Consider the following 6,104-nt stretch of genomic DNA (forward strand, 5'->3'; position numbering starts at 1 on the left):
AATCAAGCGAATTTTCCAAGTCGATTCTCTCGGAAATAGTTTAATTTCTGTATCCCTCACTTTTGAGAGAATCCTTCATCCGTTTGTGCATTACGATCTCCGAAGGAGTACATTCCCGGCTAGATAAAGCACATATCCGCGAAACATCGCGCGATTACATCTCGAGAAAGAAAGGCACGGGAGGAAGCCTAACTATTACGTAAATCAAGTCACATTACCATACTGCCTTAATAGTAATGTAAAGTGGTACTTTATGAAAAAGAAAACAGCTATCACTGATTACACGCCTCGGTGAAAAAATACGAATGACGGATGCGTCTGCAATTGACGGTGATCGGAGAATGAGAACAATCACAGTATAGTAATTAATCAAATTCTCGTTACCATAATCGAAAGCATTTAGATATTAAGAGCCATCGTCTATAAGTTCCATAAAACGACTAGCGATAAAACCGATCGTCCTATTTCTCACGAAAGTTGTATTCTTGCCGATGGTAGTTTGTGAAGAGAAGAAGAGAATTTATGTGTATAAGTGTGTATGTGTATGTATGTATGTATGTATGAGTGTATTCGTAAACAGTTAAATGATGTTTTGTCGATGCGAACTTCGACGGTATTTGACGTTATGTTGATTTTAATTTGTTTATAATTGTTTTCCGTCTGGATAAAGAGCATAACTGTGATCTCTTGCACCCAGCCAACATTAGCTACAAAGACGATTGTTTAGAATGAAATATCTTTTAGATATTAATATATAAAAACGAATAAGGCCAGTATTCATCGTCGGGGTTCTTATATTTAAGATTATCTTAAGTATAGAGTTGCATTAGTATCTTAAGATTTAAGATCTTAAAATAAGAATACCGGCATAAAAGGTGTCATATAAAGATATCTTTTAAACATGCGTGCTGTCTGGGTAGCATCCTGTATGCAAGGAAGATGGATTTAAAAAATATTACTTTTGCGAGAAACATCGACGATGCTAGTATTTTTTTTTTCTTCGATATTGAGTTCAGCGAACCGATTTATTCGTCTATTTATTTTATGTTAACGTTAGTATTCGTCGGGCGTTAACCCGTCGGCTTGCCCATCGTTTTTTTGTACACTTAATGTATAAGAGAAAAAAAAAAGAAAAAATGGAGAAAAAGAATTGTTATATGCAGCGTAGGCAACGAGATATTGAAATCGATAAATTCGTATTTTTTATGAAATAAAAGACAATTTAAATAACAATGTGGATATGTTTAGTTTGCCGTGATCCTCGACCTACCCCGTACTGGTTCCACTATAAACGCGAGGAACTTTCCTCGCTAATAAATATAACGTAATAGAGTAACATTACATAAATTTTTTAATAATACTTTCTACTTAATGGCTACATTTAGTAGAGAAAACTGAGAAATAAATTAGCGTTTAGTGATTAATATGATTAAACGCTAATTGATTGATTTTCTCTGCTAAATGTAGCCAATGACACAAGTCGATGCAAACGTCATTCTATCTTTTTTTGTATTTTATAAATAATAAAGACAAAACGATGTTTGTCTTTGTGTCGATTTGTGTTATCAAGTAAAAATTATCCAATGCTCAATGCGCCCAATGTAACTAAGGTTGTTGTTCACACGTAAAATATTTACATCTACGTGTATACGATGTAAGCTATATAAACTATGTTTTACGTGCATCTATGTAAACGATCTATGAATCATCGAAGTATTGTTCTTTGTCATTACATTATAATGATGTCTTTGTCGTTACATCAGATTGAACTAAAGTTTCTATCTCGATCGTTTTATATATTTTTATTCATCATTAAAGATGTATTAACAATCATACAACTTGATTATTTCTTTTTTGTATTATTCAGTTTATAATAATTTACATATTTTATATTGTTTGTATTGTCTTCGAGAAAAGATTTATGTAAATTTAACATAAAAAATGTGTAAATATTTCATATAAATGTAATTTTCAAACAACGAACTTAAATTAAATTAAATTCGGCATAACCAGAAATGTAACTCTATAACACATGTATTGCTTTAAAGTGGGATAACTTTAATCCAATTTGCGGGTAATTTTCTGATAGTACACATAACAAAATTGGGACATAACACATCTTCAAAACGACTTAAAAAGGTATTTTTTTAATTTGGGTCAAAAAGTTACCTCATTTTATATATATATATATATATTTATATATATCTCTACATTTATATTGTCAAGCAGGAAGTTATAATACAGCCTTGGCCAAAAATATTTTCAGATAGTTTATTAATTATTATTTAAGGTCTTAACTCTTAAAAGTTGCAGTTTAATACATTTGCTGTAAATTATCCTTTATTTTAAGAATCCTTTAAACCGTGTATAATACCGGTAATCAATAAGTAATTATGTAGATAAAAAACAGAGAATTCCAAAGTTGAACAAAACATATAATAAAAATGAATGACAAATAAATAAAACATGCCTAATATTTTTGGTAAAGGCTACAGCCTTTTGTATTACGTAATGTTACCGTTTCTCTCTCTCTCTCTCTCTCTCTCTCTCTCTCTCTCTCAGTATTTAACGAATTATCTCGCGTATAGATCACGCCGAGATTTTGCGTCACGCTCAACGCGTTCGCTTTTCGCAATCGCGGATTTTCAAAGCGCGCTCGCGGTGCGGTGTTTCCGTTGAATCGTGGATGAGTTCCCGCTGGAAAAAATGAATGAACTGCGGCGACGCGAGGGGCAGGGGGGAGCGGTGGAGTTACCGACTTGGACAAACAATCGGCTAATGACATGTAAATATGGCGGAGCTAATCAAGCGGCTGTGCCAACAGGCCACGGGAAGAGACGCCGCGACTCGCTTCGCTCACTCGCTCGCTCGCTCGCTTGCAACGCACATAGAGTGAAAGGGACGGAAGAGGGTGCCCGATATACCCCAATGTATTTGCAAGCCCGACCTGCGCACATGCGTCGCGCGCGCTGTAGCAACGCGCGCGTACATATTTAATGGTTGCACGTTAATTGCGCTCTGTTTGCCCATTCCCCATTCTACGCTCCATCTACACGTCCACCCACATTCTCTTCACCCTTTCCGTGCCCGCAATTCTCCTTTGTTAGCGTGCGCTGCGCCGCCGCGCGTTCGATTTTAATCAATTCACCTCGGGCACCTACTACAGCTGGTTCACGCTCGAGATCCCACGGAAACCTACTTTTGATGGCGCATCATCGGACGCAGCCATTTCCTAGAGCCGCGTTTACGTTGAGCCGGTTGAATGTTACGATGGAACGTGGATTTTTTTTCCGCGCCTCGCCTGTACGGCGAATGTCGTGTAATCGCGGGGGAGGGTTATTTTCAATCGCACGGAGTTATTTTCGGCTTGGAACAGCACGACGCGACGGGAAAGTGACTACGAGGAACGGGGGGAGAAATTGTTGTCCGGAAAATGCACATGAAATAATAGTTTGCTGAAGTATGTATATAAAAATTAGGCCATGCAGATACGAAATACTTTTATTGAAATAACTAAAAATTTATCTAGATCTAAAAATAATTTTGTTGAACTGTGTCAAAATATATAGGTAATCATGTAGATGTAGAACTTTTAAACTGATAGAGTGCTAAACTTTTTAAGGCATTGTTCATTATGCTTAAGGTTCCTACGTAATTATTATTTTGATAATTTAACAAAATTATTTTCAGGTCTGTAAGCTATCTAAATTTTTAGATACATTAACAAAATCGTTGTTCATACCTTATATTGATCTAGAAATAATTATGCTGAACCATCTAAATAATTATATTAGACGCTCAAGCTGATAGCTTGTTATAATTAATTGCTGCATTATCTTAATTTTTGAGTATTCTCTATGTAATTATCTTGATGATCCAATTTATTTTCAGTTCTACATCGGCCTACACGTGAAAGGAATGATTTTGCAGAAATATCTACAAATGTAAATACAGTTAGAGACAGATGTAAAAATATTTTTGTTGGTTCATTAAAATAATTAGGAATTTCAAGCAGGATGAATAAAAATTTCACATTCTATCAGTTTGAGCATTTTAAATAATTATTTTGATTATTTAATACAATTATTTTCAGATATAAGATATGTATCTGGCTAAATTTGTATGTACTTCAGTAAAACTGTTTTCTTTTTTTTTCATAGCGATACGACAGAATTAAGCTCAAACACGCGTTGCAACTAGAAACATTCATGGTTTACGAGCTTTTTCAATCAATGAGCTCTGTATACTCGATCTTTCATCAATTAACAAATTTTATCCGATATCGAGCAGTCCGCTCGACTTAAGTTAACTCTGCTACCTTATGCTCAATCTTTTTTTTTTCTTGAAGAATTTTATAAAAGAGTCTAAAATATATGGCCCATGCTAATTGTAAACGGCCGCGAATCCGTACCACGTCGAGTTCACGGCGGCACGGAAAAACGTAGAAGCTAACACATTATTGTTCAAAGTTCTTTAATTATCTCGCTTTGTGCTGTAAAGGGGATGAATAAGGAAAATGTACTTTTGTGTCAATATGGAGAAAGAGAGAGAAATTGACGACGGGAGCGGGGGTCTTTCTACACACACTTTTTACGTCAGTTTTGTCCCCTTCCTCTTCTCTCCCCTCCCTTCTCTTTCTCTTATTAAGGCGTGCTTACTTTATGAAACGAACGTTTCTAATTAGAAAATTCTTCCAAGTACATTTTCCATTTCATTCTTTTTTCTGTACCGGGAAAAAAGAAATAAAGTCATCGAGCTACCCATGTACGTTTTACATTTCCTGATCAAATTTGATATTAGATGCATTTTGTTATTGAACTTGAATAGCCGAAAATAATAATTATTGTTACTCTTTTTTACACATCTGTTTAAAGTAGAAATTTCTTTTTTGTTTAGACATTCTTAATTAATAAAGTTACAGTTTTCGTAATATTCTCATAATAAATATTTATTTCTCTTTATATAAAATAAAAAGATATACATTATTAATATTTTGTTAAGTCATTGGTAGCTATGAGAATTTTAATTTTAATAATAATATTACGTAACGTTCAAATTAAACTTCAATAATTCCTAAATGAGACAAATAAACAAATAAAACAAAATTTCTATAACAAAAACAGAAAGAAACGCGCACTTTTCTTACAATCTTCTCTTTAACTATTAATAGATTTATTATTTCTTTTTTAATGAACATTTTAAGTAACAAACGAATTAAAGCATTTATTTTATTTTTTTATATATTTTAATTAATTACGACAATAAGAGAAAAATCATAATATAATGTAAATTTGATTCTTGGATTGTATTTATCCTTCCTAGAAAATGAGTACATACGTTAGCATAAAATTATAAAATTATGATGTTTATAGAGTGATCTCTCAGGATTTCTTGTTTCGAAGCTTATATCGAAGAGAAAACGTGGCAGCATCCGGCCGAGATAGTCGAAATATAAATTTTCTGTAGTTAGTTTCAAAGTAAATAGGTCCACACACACATTAACATATACACTTAGTAAATAATAAACTAAAATTGAGTCAAATTTAATACATTAAAAAAAATTAAATTGTTAAATTGGTTTAGTTTTTAAATTAACGACATATTGAGTAGTAGCAGTGGCTATTTATAAAAATCTGAAATCATTAAAAATCAATTTAAATTGAACATATAACTGAAGAGGCGTGATTTTCGTAAGGCACCTTCCACATATATTTGATTTTCGATCTCATAAGAAACCGTACGAGTGGATCACGCAACGCTTTGAGAGACTAACGAAAAATATTACTTTCGCGGGTGGAAAGGAGCGATTGCGAAAGTTTGGAAGCGGGGTGTGATCGAATTTTTCCATCGCTTCTTTTTTCGTCGTTAGAGATCGCACGCTTGTTACGCACCGACATCTCACATTAATTGTTCGTTAAGCGGGTCGGTGCGCGCGTCGTTGTTACATGAGGGCCCGCATTGGGGTTGACGAGCGTCTCCCCGGATCGAGAGCTGCTCGTCGAGAAACAAACAAACGCCAGAGGGATGAAAAGAGAGAGAGAGAGAGAGAGAGAGAGAGAGAGAGAGAGAGAGAGAGAGAGAGAGAGAGGGAGAGAGAGGGGAGG

This window comes from Cyphomyrmex costatus, unplaced genomic scaffold, assembly GCF_001594065.2.
Source record: "Cyphomyrmex costatus isolate MS0001 unplaced genomic scaffold, Ccosl1.0 scaffold364, whole genome shotgun sequence".
In the NCBI taxonomy this organism is placed as follows: domain Eukaryota; kingdom Metazoa; phylum Arthropoda; class Insecta; order Hymenoptera; family Formicidae; genus Cyphomyrmex; species Cyphomyrmex costatus.